Raw genomic sequence first — 18,088 nt, forward strand, 5'->3', positions numbered from 1 at the left:
ACCCCTCAAATGTCAGAACAATACAGATATCCCCCAAATGTCAGAACAGTGCAGATATCCCCAAATGTCAGAACGGTACAGATATCCCCCAAATGTCAGGACGGTACAGATATCCCCCAAATGTCAGAACGGTACAGATATCCCCCAAATGTCAGAACAGTACAGATACTCCCCAAATATCAGGACAGATATCCCCCAAATGTCAGGACAGGAATCCCCCAAATGTCAGAACAATACAGATATCCCCCAAATGTCAGAACAGTGCAGATATCCCCAAATGTCAGAACGGTACAGATATCCCCCAAATGTCAGGACGGTACAGATATCCCCCAAATGTCAGGACAGTACAGATATCCCCCAAATGTCAGGACAGTACAGATATCCCCCAAATGTCAGGACGGTACAGATATCCCCCAAATGTCAGAACAGTACAGATATCCCCCAAATGTCAGGACTGTATAGATATCCCCCAAATGTCAGGACGGTACAGATGTCCCCCAAATGTCAGGACGGTACAGATATCCTCCAAATGTCAGAACGGTACAGATATCCCCCAAATGTCAGGACGGTACAGATATCCCCCAAATGTCAGGACGGTACAGATATCCCCCAATGTCAGAACGGTACAGATATCCCCCAAATGCCGGGACTGTACAGATATCCCCCAAATGTCGGGACGGTACAGATATCCCCCAAATGTCGGGACGGTACAGATATCCCCTAAATGTCAGGACGGTACAGATATCCCCCCAAATGTCAGGACGGTACAGATATCCCCCAAATGTCGGGACGGTACAGATATCCCCCAAATGTCGGGACGGTACAGATATCCCCCAAATGTCAGGACGGTACAGCTATCCCCCCAAATGTCAGGACAGAACAGATATCCCCCAAATGTCAGGACGGTACAGATATCCCCCAAATGTCAGGACTGTACAGATATCCCGCAAATGTCAGGACGGTACTGATATCCCCCAAATGTCAGGACGGTACAGATACCCCCCAAATGTCAGGACGGTACAGATACCCCCCAAATGTCAGGACGGTACAGATACCCCCTAATGTCAGAACAGTTTTTGCAAAGTAGACAGTCCGACGTATTTCATAAGAGTCATGGTGAGTTTTTTGAAGTTGTCTTTTTTGTCATAATTTTTCGGAAAATGAAAAAATGAAAAAAATTATTTTCACTATTTTTTTTTACATACTGTTACCAGTGCAGTACAGCGTCATCATATAACTGGTGTGGCGGTGATCAGAGACATTGACTGGTGACAGTATGAAAAAAAAAATTATAATTTTTTTTTTCTGTTATTTTTAATTTTGTTGCTTTCCTTGTTCGTGACTTCACTGTATCCTGGGGAGCCCACCCCGGTACACGGCTTACAACACACTAGTATACAATGGATGGCATGAAGGGAAGCCATCTATTGTATACAACTGTCATGTGACCTGCTGTGATTGGTCACATCAGGTCACATGGTACCGGCAACGGGGCCGGTACTCAGATCTGTTATCAGCCGTGTCTGAGGTACACGGCCGGTGACAGATTGCGCGGCTCTGCAGGCACGCAAACTGCGCATGCCTGAAAGAACACCTAATGGCGTCCACCTGAAAAGGTGAGGATTTTTGCCGGCTGCCATTCAGCCATAGGCCGGGCGGGAAGAGGTTAAAGGCATAAATACTGTACAGGGACATGATTAAAAATTAATTCGTCCTCGCACTGAATACCAATTAATCCTTTCTGGAGGTTATAAAGTCAAAAAAAGTATTTTATCTGTTCAAAAGTCTTTATAAAGTGCACTTTAAAGACATAAATACTGTACAGGGACATGATTAAAAACGAATTCGGAAATATATTGAAAACCCAATTAATCCATTCCGGAGGTTATAAAAAAGTAAAAAAAAGTCTCATCCGTTCAAACCTTTTTATAAAGGCATGGAGCCAGAGCTTTAATCGCTTCGTATTGCAAAAAAAATTTATAAACCGAGCAATTATTTTCAATGGATTTTCATTCGTAAAATCAAAAATTACGTTAACCGAGGCGTTGGTAAACCCAGGTACGCCTGTAGTTCTGTGTTTTGCATTCTGCACTGCTGTGACTTGTAGTTCTGCATTGACTGTGTGGCTTTCCGAACGCCGGGACTTTCCTCTACCCTCTGCTCTTCCGTTAACTGTTGCATGTGTGGTCTTGAAGCTACGGCCAGGACACCCAGCCCTCCCTAGGACCCGTGATGACTTGGTGAAGGACCTCTGCCCTCAAGACCTCCTTCTCCATGTCATTCTGCCTAGACTTCCTCTGCTGAAGCCACTGTTGGCTGGTGAGTCCCTGAATGGCTGCCCTGTGCTCCTGGACTGTGCTGGACCAGTTTGTAGCCTGCTACTCTGGATCCAGATTGTTGCTCTTTGATTCTGGACTAAGCTCTGCTGTGCTAGAGTGCCACCCTGTGCCAAGGACGTAGCCCCTGTTGTGCTGGATCCCTGTCCATTCCTGCTGTGTGACCAGTTCCTTGTGCGGATTAACCCTTTGCCTGCCAGAACTCTGCCATCCCTGCTGTGTGCCCAGCCAGTGTTACGGACTTAACCCTTTGTCATAGTTCCGCTATCCCTGCTTTGTGCCCAGCCAGTGTTACGGACTTAACCCTTTGTCATAGTTCCGCTATCCCTGCTTTGTGCCCAGCCAGTGTTACGGACTTAACCCTTTGTCATAGTTCCGCTATCCCTGCTTTGTGCCCAGCCTGTGTTACGGACTTTACCCCTTGTCTTCTGGAGGCTTGCTATCTCTGTAGTGTGTTCAGCCCTGTGTTACAGATTTAACTCTTTGCCTGCCAGAACTCACCTATCCCTGCTGTGTGCCCAGCCCCATGTTGCGGCCATAGCCCTCTGCCTACCAGAACCTTGCTATCCCTGCTGTGTACCAGCCCCGTGTTGCGGACTTAGCCCTTTGCCTACCAGAACTCTGCGATCCCTGCTGTGTGCCAGCCCCGTGTTGTGGACTTAGCATTCTTCCCACTGACCTCCAATATAAGGGACATTCTTTCCCCTGAATCCCAATGTAATGGAGGAATTACAATTTCAGCATTTCTTTCTTGGTCAATATTATTCATTTCAGTTCATATGCATTAAAATATTTTGGAGGGGGGATTTTAAAATTGTTCGCCCCTAGAATGTCGGATACGGTGGGAACCCCACAGATAACTGTGGCTGTGGAATTGATTGAAAGGAAATGACAATGACACATATTAGGATAGTCGATTTCACCGTTTTATTCGATGCAGTAAAGTCTCCGAGACAAGACTGACCACATCGACACTCCTGATTAACAAATCATAAAACAGAGTCTGGACCAAGATCGAATCTCAGTATAATTTACGTATAAAAAAATCTATCATGTAATAATAATTATTCATTAGTATAACACAGAGGGGTGCAGCGCTCCTAAAAATCCATAATACAGAAAAAATTAATATGCAAATGACATAATAAAGTGACAATGTGCAAATATATATATATAGGCCACTAAATAGTGGCTAATAGTGCTGGAAACTGTGAGATCCAGTATAAAAGTCCAAAGAAGAGGTGATGATGAGATCCCAAATGATCTAAGGATGTCCTATGACGGAGACCGTGGATCAGGTGATATAAAGTAATATGCTTGCGCACTCACCAGATACGGAAATCAAATGCGCATTGACAGTAGAAATCACAGGTCATCCAATATCATTGGATGGATCTGGTCAGATCTGGTCACAGTATACCTCCCACCCTGACGGTGCTGTCACACATGAGGGTCACCTTGCAATGGATGTAGCTTGCTCTGTGGGTGTAGTCAGCTCCCAAGGGAGCTCAAAAGAACAAAGGAGCCCACATAGTGCAGTATCTTTAGGATATTTATTCCATTCAAAGGTAAGTATACAGAGAGGAGTGAATATAAAAAGTTACTGACCATAAATGCAAGTAAGATGGCCGCCGGGGCCCCTCGTGGCGCCGGCGGCGTGGCGTCACACCTGCTGTAGCTCTACACTGATGCGTTTCGAGCTACTGTTCGTAGTCATAGGGGTTCAGCTTCTTTATTATTCATTGGCTGAAGCAATGGAAAGCCAGTTTCCTCAGTAAATCACCAGGAGAAGAACGGTGCACAGCAATAACCAATAGCAACCCTTAACCCCTTCCAGTCCGGACGCTTTCACCCCCTTCCAGTCCGGAAGCTTTCACCCCCTTCCAGTCCGGACGCTTTCACCCCCTTCCAGTCCGGACGCTTTCACCCCCTTCCAGTACGGACGCTTTCACCCCCTTCCAGGCTGGACGCTTTCACCCCCTTCCAGTACGGACGCTTTCACCTCCTTCCAGACCGGACGCTTTCACCCCCTTCCAGTCCGGACGCTTTCACCCCCTTCCAGTCCGGAAGCTTTCACCCCCTTCCAGTCCGGACGCTTTCCCCCCCTTCCAGTCCGGACGCTTTCCCCCCCTTCCAGACCGGACGCTTTCACCCCCTTCCAGTCCGGACCCTTTCACCTCCTTCCAGTCCGGACGCTTTCACCCCCTTCCAGTCCGGGCACTTTCATCTCCTTCCAGACCGGACGCTTTCATCTCCTTCCAGACCGGACGCTTTCACCCCCTTCCAGTCTGGACACTTTCACCCCCTTCCAGTCCAGGCCAATTTTCAGCTTTCAGCGCTGTCACACTTTGAATGACAATTGCACGGTCATGCGACACTGTACCCATATGAATTTTTTGGCATTTTTTTGAGACAGATAAAACTTTATTTTGGTGGTATTTATTCACCCCTGGGGATTTTTATTTTTTTTGCTATATAAATGAAAAAGTCCAAAACTTTTGAAAAAAAAAAAGGTGTTTTTTGTATAAAATTTTGCAAATAAATAATCTTTCTTCATGAATCTTGGCCACAATGTATTCAGCTATCTTTTTAGTAAAAAAAAAAACAAAAACAAAAAAAACATTAGTTTATAACCAAAAATTATAATTTTTCAAATTTTTTTTTTACATTTTTATTTTATTTTTTTATGTTATTATTTATGTTTTTTAAACATACCGAGTGATGAAGATTTTTTCTCTTCTTATTCAGCTATCTTTTTAGTAAAAAAAAAAAAACATTAGTTTTATAACCAAAACATATTTTTAACATTTTGTTTTTTGTTTTGTTTTTTACATTTTAATTTTTTTTTTCTATTATTTATGGGGTTTTTTTTGTTAACATACTGTCAACCAGTGACACTGTACTACTTGTGGGGGGTGATGGAGATTTTTTTTTTCTTCTTATTCACCTATCTTTTTAGTAAAAAAAAAAATTATAATTTTTCAAAATTTTTTTAAGTTTTTATTTTATTTTTTTATATTATGATTTATGGGTTTTTTTTTTAAACATACCATCACCCTAGCAGTACAGTCTCACCATAGTGACACTGTAGTACTTGTGGTGGGTGATTTTTTTTCTTCTTGTTCAGCTATCTTTTTGTTAAAAAAAAAAAAAAACTGTTTTATAACCAAAAATTAAAATGTTTCTAAATTTTTACATTTTAATTTAATTTTTTTCTATTATTTATGTTTTTTTTTTTAACATACTGTCACCCTAGCAGTACAGTACATAGTGACACTGTACTACTTGTGGGGGGTGATGAAGATTTTTTTTTTCTTCTTTTTTTACACTGATTGCCTTTACATCCATAAAGGCTGTAAAAGCAATCATTTCTCCTTCTCCCTGGCTGAATTCTTGCAGCCATTGAGAAATACTGATTGGTCACAGCTATCACATGGTACAAGGCCGCTGTGAATAGCCCTGTACCATGTGACCTCTGTGATCATTCACAGATTTCACACGTAGTAAGCAATGTCAGAAGTGAAATCTTGCTTACTACTCTGCATGTGATCACTGATTGGCCAATCAAGGATCACATGAATCGGGACCTCACACAGTGGTTTCGTACAGCGATTGGTGTTCCACTGTGTCCCAGAGAGCGCGCACAGGCAATGGACGTGGCGGGACGTTTAGAGACGTCCACCCGCATCGGCAGCGCTCCCGTCAAGCCGTTTATCTATATGGGTCGAATGGGAACTTCTAGCCCATCCACATTGCTTTCAATCAAGCCCTGGTGAAGAGGGTTCTTTTGGATGATGAAACGCGTAGGGGACTCTTTGGATTTTTCCCATGACTTTTATTGGAATAAATTTTCATCTGGCCCTCATGGTGCTCCCGGTTTTGTTCTATGGTGCCATCGATGCGAGGGATCAAGTCCGCGCTCTTTGTTGAGAGACCCATGTCACTATAATTGAACCCCTGCAGACCGAAAAACTTCAATATGTCTTTGTAATGCTCTCCATGTGCTGTACTTGTTAGCCCGTGTGGATTCTCTGGTGTCTACTAAGCGCTTTTCTATAGCCAAAACATTTCCCGCACTCTAAACATAAGAAAGGACGCTCGCCCGTGTGAATTCTCTGGTGTATAACAAGCTCTCCTTTCTGAATGAAACGTTTCCCGCACTCTGAACACGAATAAGGACGCTCACCTGTGTGAATCTTCTGGTGCCTAACAAGTGAAGTGTTCCGAATGAAACACTTCCCGCACAGTGAACATGAAAAGGGGCGCTCGCCGTTGTGAATTTTCTGGTGTTTTCGGAGGTTTCCCTTCAGGTTGAAGCTTCTTCCGCACTCTGAACATGAATAAGGACGTTCACCTGTGTGAATCCTCTGGTGTTTTAGGAGGTCTTCTTTCTGAATGAAACATTTCTCGCACTCTGAACATGAATAGGGACGCTCGCCCGTGTGACTTCGCTGGTGCTTATGCAGGTCTCCTCTCTGAATGAAGCTTTTCCCGCACTCTGAACATGAATAGCGGCGTTCACCCGTGTGAATTCTCTGGTGTATAAGGAGATGTCCTCTCTCAATAAAACATTTTCCGCATTCTGAACACAAAAAAGGACGTTCAGACGTGTGAGTTTTCTGGTGTCTATGAAGTGCCCTGTTTTCATTAAAGGATTTCCCACACACTGTACAGGACAATGAACTCACTCCTGTGTGAACTCCTTCTGGATTTAAAGTCGATTTTTTGGGATTAGATGGACATGTTGGTCTATCCAAAATGTAAGCTTTCAGGAGGACATCTGGATTAACAGCAGATTCCTCATCATTGGAAGGATCAGTTATTATCTCTGGATAGTAAGACCTGTTTGGTATACTTTGAGTAATGGGATTCACTCCTGGAGAACATTGTGCACGGTACCCTGCAGATACATTAAGATGTCCCTTCGACGTATCCCAGACGTAGTGTCCATCTGTTGGAAATCAATGTTTCAATAAATGTTAGAAGTATTCCTCATGCCTTGCTTTGAGGAGTCATATATGTTGGAGATGGACCTTTCATATGGTGTCCAGTATATCCTACTCATTTGTTGGGGACATGACGTTATATTGAGGAATGGAGATGGAACTTTCATATGGTGTCCAGTATATCCTACTCATTTGTTGGGAACATGACGTTATATTGAGGAATGGAGATGGAACTTTCATATGGTGTCCAGTATCTCCTCCTCATTTGTTGGGAACATGACGTTATATTGAGGAATGGAGATGGACCTTTCATATGGTGTCCAGTATCTCCTCCTCATTTGTTGGGAACATGATGTTATATTGTGGAATGGAGATGGACCTTTCATATGGTGTCCAGTATCTCCTCCTCATTTGTTGGGAACATGACGTTATATTGAGGAATGGAGATGGACCTTTCATATGGTGTCCAGTATCTCCTCCTCATTTGTAGGGAACATGACGTTATATTGAGGAATGGAGATGGACCTTTCATATGGTGTCCAGTATCTCCTCCTCATTTGTAGGGAACATGACGTTATATTGAGGAATGGAGATGGACCTTCCATATGGTGTCCAGTATCTCCTCCTCATTTGTTGGGAACATGACGTTATATTGAGGAATGGAGATGGACCTTTCATATGGTGTCCAGTATCTCCTCCTCATTTGTAGGGAACATGACGTTATATTGAGGAATGGAGATGGACCTTTCATATGGTGTCCAGTATCTCCTCCTCATTTGTAGGGAACATGACGTTATATTGAGGAATGGAGATGGACCTTTCATATGGTGTCCAGTATCTTCTCATTTGTTGGGAACATGACGTTATACTGAGGAATGGAGATGGACCTTCCATATGGTGTCCAGTATCTCCTCCTCATTTGTTGGGAACGTGACGTTATATTGAGGAATGGAGATGGACCTTTCATATGGTGTCCAGTATATCCTACTCATTTGTTGGGGACATGACGTTATATTGAGGAATGGAGATGGAACTTTCATATGGTGTCCAGTATATCCTACTCATTTGTTGGGAACATGACGTTATATTGAGGAATGGAGATGGAACTTTCATATGGTGTCCAGTATCTCCTCCTCATTTGTTGGGAACATGACGTTATATTGAGGAATGGAGATGGACCTTTCATATGGTGTCCAGTATCTCCTCCTCATTTGTTGGGAACATGATGTTATATTGTGGAATGGAGATGGACCTTTCATATGGTGTCCAGTATCTCCTCCTCATTTGTTGGGAACATGACGTTATATTGAGGAATGGAGATGGACCTTTCATATGGTGTCCAGTATCTCCTCCTCATTTGTAGGGAACATGACGTTATATTGAGGAATGGAGATGGACCTTTCATATGGTGTCCAGTATCTCCTCCTCATTTGTAGGGAACATGACGTTATATTGAGGAATGGAGATGGACCTTCCATATGGTGTCCAGTATCTCCTCCTCATTTGTTGGGAACATGACGTTATATTGAGGAATGGAGATGGACCTTTCATATGGTGTCCAGTATCTCCTCCTCATTTGTAGGGAACATGACGTTATATTGAGGAATGGAGATGGACCTTTCATATGGTGTCCAGTATCTCCTCCTCATTTGTAGGGAACATGACGTTATATTGAGGAATGGAGATGGACCTTTCATATGGTGTCCAGTATCTTCTCATTTGTTGGGAACATGACGTTATACTGAGGAATGGAGATGGACCTTCCATATGGTGTCCAGTATCTCCTCCTCATTTGTTGGGAACGTGACGTTATATTGAGGAATGGAGATGAACCTTTCATATGGTGTGCAGTATGCGTGTTTCTAAGTACAATATTTATAAATGGCTACTATTTGTAGGAAAGATCACTGGATTGGTATCCCGGGGAGATATCCAATAACATTTTAGCATCCCTTACCTTGGATCAACTTCCATTCTTTGGGGGTTGAACTTGATGGACATGTTTTTTCTTTTACAACTTATGTAACAATTTAATACATACTTTGTTAACTGTTTCTGTGTTCAGTGTTTATTACTTACGTGTATTGATGTAAAGAGAAGATTCCTCCGGTTTACTTTTCATAATCATCTCCCCCTCCTCCATTGACTGCTGATCTCCACTCACCAACGTCTCCTCTTCTTCTTCTTCTTCTTTAATTTCAACTTTGAAATCTTTCAGTTCTTCACCCTAAACCACAAAGATGATATAATACGCTTTTTTAAAAAAAAAATCACACAGGAGAATGTCCTATCATAGTTTAGAACACATTTTTAGGTCTACATGCTCAGTTCCATCTACCTGATGATGGTGAGGGATGGTGTGACCTTCCTGTGTGGTATCCCGGGAATACAGAGGATGGGGACATCTCTCTGGTGGGCATGTGTCACTGAATGGCTCCATGATGATCTCTTTGAAGGGGTCTTTGTGTCCTGAAAACTTGCCAACCTCATCCTCCTCCTCTTTTATCCCTTCTTTAACCTTATGTGAGACATTGTGACCTTCCTGTGTGGAATCCCGGGAATACAGAGGACGGGGACATCTCTCTGGTGGGTTCCCATGACTGGATCCATCTACCTGATGATGGTGAGGGATGGTGTGATCTTCCTGTGTGGAATCCCGGGAATACAGAGGATGGGGACATCTCTCTGGTGGGTTCCCATGACTGGATCCATCTGTAGGAAACACACACACTGACTGAATCCATTGTTTCTATGTGTTTATCAGATGATGGGGGATCTAGGTGGACCCTCCGTACTGCTCTCTCCTTTACAATAAAGGCTCCTCTTACCTGGTGATGTGAGGGGCGGCTGATTGTCCATCATGACGTCCTTGTAGAGGTCCTTGTGTCCTTCTAAATACTCCCACTCCTCCATGGAGAAATAGACAGTGACACCCTGACACCTTATAGGAACCTGACACACACAATGATACAGTCACCATCCAGACACATCCCTTGTCTGTTACTGGAGAATGTCCCAGAATTCCTGGCACCGCTCACCTCTCCTGTCAGCAGATCAATGATCTTCTGGGTGACTTCTAGAACCTTCTTGGCACTGGTTCCCTCTGTTGTCAGGCAGTGAGGTGGAGGCACTGTGATGGGTGATGTCCTGTGAAGATGGCTGCTGGGTGGTAAAGGCTCACCAGATATTTTCTTCACTACTTTATAATCCTGTATATAGAGAGAAAGTAACAATTATCACCACGGACTTCCCAGAATCCTCCTCACCTCTCCGGTCAGGTCTATGTTTTCTTAATAGAGATGAGAGAGATGTCATGTGACCTCCCAGAATCCTCCTCACCTCTTCGCTCAGGTCCATGTTTTATTAATAGAGATGAGAGGGATGTCATGTGACCTCCCAGAATCCTCCTCACCTCTCCGGTCAGGTCTGTGTTTTATTAACAGAGATAAGAGTGATGTCATGTGACCTCCCAGAATCCTCCTCACCTCTCCGGTCAGCAGGTAGATGATCTCCAGGGTGAGGTCCAATATCTTCTCATCCATCTTCATTGACGTGATCTATACAGGACTCTCTGTAGACGGACAATAAACTGAGAATTATCTGGACTGTACCGGGATGAATAGCTGTTTATTTATTTCAGGTACTCATATAAATTTTTGCAGCACTTTACATATATATTGTACATTCACATCAGTCCCCGCTCCCCGAGGAGCGTACAATCTAAGGTCCCTAACTCACATTCATACATACACATACTAGGGCCAATTTAGAGAGGAGCAAATTAACCTCCCAGCATCTCTTTGGAATGTGAGAGGAAACCAGAGTACCAAGAGGGAACGCAGGCACAGAGAGAACATGCAAACTCCAGGCAGGTGTTGCCGTGATTGGGATCCAAACCAACAACCACAGTGCTCCCAGGCGGAAGTGCTAACCACTTAGCTGATGTGTTGCCCAATCCTTTGCCTATTAGCCCAGAAAGTGGCCATTATGGTCTTTTAACATTCGTCTTATATTGACTTTCAAGGAGTTCGGCATTGTCACCCAAACTTTTCTCATGTTTTGGGAAGTTGCCACAAACTGACCCCAGCTATGTTCAGCTCATCCCTACTTATTATCTTTCCAATAAATACAGAGAGCTGCAAGTATCTGATCCTTTCTTCTAAGTTTTATTTGTGTGTAACGAAATGCTGGAGATAAAAGGATATGATGGAAGAGGATGGCCGTGGCGATGGAGGAAGAGGACGGGCGCAGCGATGGAGGAAGAGGACGGGCACAGCTATGGAGGAAGAGCACGGGAACGACGATGGAGGAAGAGGACTGGCACGGTGATGGGGGAAGAGGACGGGCACGACAATGGAGGAAGAGAATGGGCACGGCGATGGAGGAAGAGGATGGGCATGGCGATGGAGGAAGAGGATGGGCGCGGCGATGGAGTAAGAGTACGGGCACGGTGATGGGGGAGTAGGACGGGCACAGCAATGGAGGAAGAGGACAGGCGCAGCGATGGGGGAAGAGGACGGGCGCGGCGATGGAGGAAGAGGACGGGCGCAACAATGGAGGAAGAGGACGGGCACAGCAATGAAGAGGACGGACATCACAGTGACGATGGAGGAAGAGGATGGGCACGGCGATGAAGAGGACGGACATCACAGTGATGATGGAGGAAGAGGACGGGCATGGTGATGAAGAGGATGGATATCACAGTGACAGTGAATGAAGAGGACGGACATGGCGATGGAGAAAGAGGACGGACACAGCGATGGAGGAAGAGGACGGGCACGGCGAAGGAGGAAGAGGACGGGCACGGTGATGGAGGAAGAGGATGGGCACGGCGATGAAGAGGACGAACATCACAGTGATGATGGAGGAAGAGGAAGGACATGGCGATGGTGGAAGAGGACGGGCACGGCGATGAAGAGGAAGGACGGACATCACAGTGACGATGGAGGAAGAGGATGGACACGGCGATGGAGGAAGAGGACAGGCATGGCGATGGAGGAAAAGGATGGGCATAGCTATGGAGGAAGAGGACATCACAGTGACTATGGAGGAAGAGGACGGACATCACAGTGACTATGGAGGAAGAGGATGGACACAGTGATGGAAGAAGACAGACACAACGATGGCGGAAGAAAATGGACACAACGATAGAGGAAGAGGACAGACATGATGATGGAGGAAGAGAACGTACATCACAGTGACTATTGAGGAAGGACAAATACGGCGATAGAGGAAGAGGATGGACATTACAGTGACTATGGAGGAAGAGGACGAACATGGCGATGGAGGAAGAGGACAGACATCACAGTGACGATGGAGGAAGAGGACAGACATGATGGGGGGGGGGTTACTGGGTGTAAATCTAAAACAAGATCTTATCACCTCCTCTGCTGCCAGTTCCAGCAATGTCTCCTCTCTACTTCCTTCCGACTCACCTCTCACCCGGAACTTCCTGTCTGCGTTGCGTCACTTCCTCTCTGTGCGTTCCACTGAGGCCACCTAGGATATCTTTGTGGATGAGAAGTTGCACCGTGCATTGTTTATAGTTCAATTTCAGCACGCAAGATACTTTAAAGGCTAAATCCATCTTTGGGAAAATTTAAAAAAAAAATTAAGTACTGTCCGTGATACTTTATTTGCACAAATATTATTAATTGTTTTTGCATGGCAGACCACTTACTGTTATCTCACATATATATTCTTATTATTATAGACAAATTTACCACCCTAACTCCTCCCACAGTTTTTACACTACATACACAGTAATATACCGAAATGTGCGGACTGTTCCCGATTGGTGTGCTATAACTTTGTGGAACGTTTTGCCGAATGGTTCACGAAATATTAGCGTTTTTGTGGTGAAATTGGTTCCATAGGAATGAATGGCGGAATGTTCAAAACTAGAGTGGGAGCTGAAAAATCAGGACAGGATTTCTAAACTGCCATCACTCCCTCATTTTCAAGCCCACCTACACAAATCTTATATCAAAACGTTCAGCTATCCCTGCTGCCACTAACTCCTCCCACAGTTTTTCCACTACAAAGACAAGTAATATATCAAAACGTGCGGATTGTTCCCAAATTGGATTGCTATTACTTTGTGGAACGTTTCGCCAAATGGTTCACAAAATATTGCATTTTTTCTGGTGAAATTTTCCCATAGGAATGAATGGAGCAACTAGAGTGGGAGCTGACAAAGCTAGAGTGTGAAAGGAAAAATCAGGACATGATTTCTAAACTGCCATCACTCCCTCATTTTCAAGCCCACCTACACAAATCTTATATCAAAACGTTCAGCTATCCCTGCTGTCACTAAAAATGTCCACGGCTAAGCCATAGTCCTGAAATTTGAAGGGCCATTTTTAAATTGCGACTGTGCCTTCATGTTTAATATTTTAGAGACATACTATGCATCAAAATGTAGGCCTGGGTCTTGTGATTCTCACAATATAAAGCTCTTTGCTGTAGGATGTATACGTTTAAAACTACAACCGTTTGAACATGGCAACCGCCAGTGAAGTGAGCAAGTTGGAGCAGTTTGTTGTTAAATGGTTCTCTCCCCTTACTGTAGATTGAGTTGCCATAGCAACCCAGGTGTGTCAGCAGCCAGCAGAGTGACAAAACCTAGAGTGTGAGCTGAAAAATAAAAGTTGAAATGCATTTCTCACTCTATCAAGCTTGCCATGTGCACTTTTTAAATTTGATCAATCAATTGGTTAGTGTTGGAGGCAAGAACACTTCACACAATTTCCCCAGAAATTGTAGCTTTTCTAGTTTAGTATTGTCCTCCAAATTTAATATGGTTTCTGTGGCTTCATTCCACATCTGTCAGAATTTTGCCCAGTAAATACAAATTTAAGTCCTCATGCACACGGGACGTTTTCAGAACACTGGTAACGTTAACGGTAAAGTCACGTTAAAAATGTGTGTTTTTCAGCTTTTTTAAGCATTTTTGCATTAGCATTTAGCGGAGTTTTGCTACATTTGCATTTTTTTAAACAAAAAAAATTTCTTTTTGGTAAAAAAAAGTCCAAAAACGCCAGCTTGCGGCAGTTTACCGCGTTTTACAGCGTTTTGCCACGTTTTTCAGCATTAGAGCATTTTTACAGCTAAAAAACTTCTCTAGAAACCCACTAGTTCTGGGTTTTTTTTTTCAGCCAAAACTAAACGTTGATTCCAGTCTATGTGTGTATGGACACATAGGATAACATGCTGGGGGGTTTACTGGCTGTAGAAAAAAATGTCAAATGCCAAAAACAGCCGCTGTAAAAACATTAAATGTGCATGAGGACTAAAGCTGAACTCCAAGTACCAAAAACTCATTTAAATATATTCCTAGCCATACAAGATGTAAATCTACTTTGAGTGCAATGCCTTTGCACACCAAGATTCAAATAAAAATTGCATGGCTCCTGTGGACAATGGGGCTATTTACTAAAACTGGAGAGTGCAAAATCTGTCTGCTGCAGCTCTGCATAGTAACCAATCAGCTTTCAGGTTTTAGGGTTCATTTACACTGCAGCTGATAAACTCACGTTTAGGAACTTTTCTGCATTTTTTTAACAGCCCCTGAACTCTCCCTAATGTTTTTCTATGTGTCCATGTACACTATGTTGTTTACAGTCGTTTACAGGCAGTTGAGTTTACAGTTGTTTTTTGAATGCACCAAACTTGCGTTCAGGAGTAGATTTTATCAGCTTTTTAAATGCTAAATGCTTGTAAACGCGTGTAAACGCGTTTAACCGCATTTATAAGCGCTTGCGTTTAGAAGCGTTTTTTTAACTGTTCCATACCCAAATGCTGTCCAAAGCCTTTTTTCATCATCAGAAATGCATGCAAAGTGTTTTCCATGTATTCAAATGGACTCGGTACACCAGCGCAGTCAGTTCCAGGTTTTGCGTGAAGGAAAAAAATGGTAGAACGTGCCGCATTATGCTCATGATGGGATCCATAGTGAAGACAACCTGAAAAGACAGGTCATCTCAACACATACTGCTCTCTCTGCTTCTGCTCTCTCTATTTCTCTCAAAATGCCTGAAATAGTTAATTTTTTACTGTTTTTCAGTGCATTCTGGGCATTTTGGAAGGTCCCCTGAGGTTATCTTAAAAAACGCTTCTAAATGCAAACGTGCATAAATGCAGTATGCAAATGCAGCTAACAGATGTTTTTTAACCTACGTTTTCCAGCAGTCAGTTTCCATCGTTCAGAAGTGTTTTCCAAACATCCCGTGTACATGGGGCCTTAATGTCAAAGCTTAACTGAACAAGCTGAAGTTAGAAGCTGATTGGCTGCTATGCACAGCTGCACCAGATTGTAAGTGCTCCAGTTTTAGTAAATCTAAATGTCTGCTTATCCCAAAGTTCAACCCATTAAGCAGGAATTTCCCGAAATTCAAACTGTGAATGACCAGCATAACGGTTAGAATTTGGAAAAATCCAAACCCATATTAACCACCTCCCGCCCGCCATATACTGTAGTAATATGACGGGCGCAAGGTGGTTCTCTCGTTCTGGGAGGACGTCATATGATGTCCTCCCATTCTCACTGCGCATGTGTAGAAATTAATTCACCATAAAACAGACGTCTGTATCTTTTCATATCAGTGTGTCCTCTAAAATGACAGCTAGTCATTGAACTAGTACATTTTTAACTTTGTGTGTATGATGGCTTTGAAAACAGGTGTTAAAGATGAACCATGGTATATTCATGTCTAAGAGGTCAGCAGGTCATAAGCTTCTCTTAAGAATAGAAACTGGAATGTAAAAAGATATTGATATGTAGTAGAACAAAGAAAGGATATGTCTTTTATAAAGAAAATCATGTCTAATCCATAATATAGTTAGTTGGATAATTATTTCATATAATCAATTTATTAGTTAGGAATAGTGTGTGATAAGTTTAGTATCAATTATTGTTGGTTATATGCATTTATGTGATCATTGTCCTTTCTAAAGATATGTGAAGCCATTGTATCAGATGACAGTATCATATATTTCTGTCGTCTAAGAGGTTTGCAAATAACGTCATACTAAGTATAGTTTAGAAGGTTTACATATATGGACACTAAGAGTATAAGTTTAGAAGAAGCACAAATAAGGGTTTTACTTATTTAGCTCACACTGAATTAGGAAATAACTGTTTAGTGGGTTGGTCTGGTAAAACATATATAAGATGTGTCTTAGAGATAGAGAGACACATACACTCACTCACACTCATACATCAAGACATTATACAGCTGACACGCACTGACATATTTGTCTCCTGGTAAGGCCTGCAAAGCCTTGATACACCTGTTGTCTTCCTTGCCAAGACTGAAACACTTGTCATAGAACAGGCAAGAGATTAGACATTTCTCCAAAGCTTATTTCTTTTTCCATAATCTACAACTTTTGTTATATTTTACTCTGTATTTTATTTTATCTTTTGTATTCATTTTTGATGCCAAGTGTGAATTAAATAAAAGTCACACTGTTTTAAGTCAGCCTGGCACTAGAACAATTTGCTTCAAACGCCTAAAGACAGACACTTAAATAATATAAGTGTCACGATATTTAACAGCATGCGTGGCTCAGGGAGCGCGCAGCGTGGCGATCGGCGGTGCGCTGTGTCCCTCTGACACAGCGGATCACCGATAATGGAACGAGCTGAAGATGTCGGCTCGGTCATGTGATCAGCTGTGTCCAATCTCTCCTCTCGAACGGTCACGCTGACAGCTTGAGAGGAGAGGAGAGCCGGTAATTGGCATTCCTCGTAGGGGACATGTACACCGATCATCAGGGCACTGATGATTAGTGTGCCCTGATGATCAGTGTAGCCCCAGCAGTGCCGCCTGTCAGTGTCCATGAGTGCCTTATGTCAGTGCTCATCAGTGCCTCGTGCCAGTGCCCATCAGTGCCACATATCAGTGCCTACCAATGCACATCAATGCCACATATCAGTGCCCATCTGAGCTGCCTTTCAGTGTCACCCATCAGTGCCAGTCAGTGCCACCTATCAATGCCAATCAGTGCCACCTGTCAGTGCCAGTCAGTGCCGCCTAACAGTGCCAGTCAGTGCTGCCTATCAGTGCACATCAGTGCCGCCTATCAGTGCCAGTCAGTGCCGCCTATCAGTGCCGCCTATCTGTGCCGCCTATCAGTGCCATGTATCAGTGCTGCCTTTCAGCGACCATCAGTGATGCCTGTCAATGCCCATCAGTGCCACCTACCAGTGCCTCCTCATCAGTGCCCATCAGTGCAGCCTCATTAGCGCACATCAGTGAAGGAGAAAAATCACTTATTTACAAAATTTTATAACAAAAACTAAGAAAAAACATTTTTTTTTCAAAATCCCTCATTTTCAAGCCCATCTACACAAATCTTGTATCAAAATGTTCAGCTATCCCTGCTGTCACTAAAAATGTTCACGGCTAAGCCATAGTCCTGGTAGTTTTCACAATATGACCATTTGTTTGCAACTCACGCCACCCATTGACATTCATTGAAACTCCACTCTAGACACCTGAAATTTGAAGGGCAATTTCTAAACTGCGACTGTGCCTTCATTTTTAATATTTCAGAGACATACTATGCATCGAAATGTAGGTATGGGTCTTGTGATTCTCACAATATAAAGCTCTTTGCTGTAGAATGTATACTTTTAAAACTACAACCGTTTGAACATGGCAACCGCCAGTGAAGTGAGCAAGTTGGAGCAGTTTGTTTTTAAATGCTTCTCTCCCCTTACTGTAGATTGAGTTGCCATAGCATCCCAGGTGTGTCAGCAGCCAGCAGAGTGACAAAAGCTAGAGTGTGAGCTGAAAAATA

At 43.3% G+C, this 18,088-nt stretch overlaps 1 pseudogene across 1 annotated transcript; it reads right to left on the bottom strand.

Moving 5' to 3' along the window:
- Positions 1–3,240: 3,240 nt before the first annotated feature.
- LOC149453367 (uncharacterized) lies at positions 3,241–11,102 on the bottom strand (annotated as a pseudogene). Its single transcript, XR_016314684.1, has 5 exons — positions 10,768–11,102; positions 10,111–10,491; positions 9,621–9,994; positions 9,362–9,509; positions 3,241–7,287 (listed from the first exon to the last, which is right to left on the bottom strand). The product of XR_016314684.1 is annotated as an uncharacterized LOC149453367 (transcript).
- Between the last annotated feature and the right edge of the window lie 6,986 nt (positions 11,103–18,088).

This window comes from Staurois parvus, unplaced genomic scaffold (genome assembly GCF_062004578.1).
Source record: "Staurois parvus isolate SC_StPar_1 unplaced genomic scaffold, SC_StPar_1.0 ptg000449l, whole genome shotgun sequence".
Classification (NCBI taxonomy): Eukaryota; Metazoa; Chordata; class Amphibia; order Anura; family Ranidae; genus Staurois; species Staurois parvus.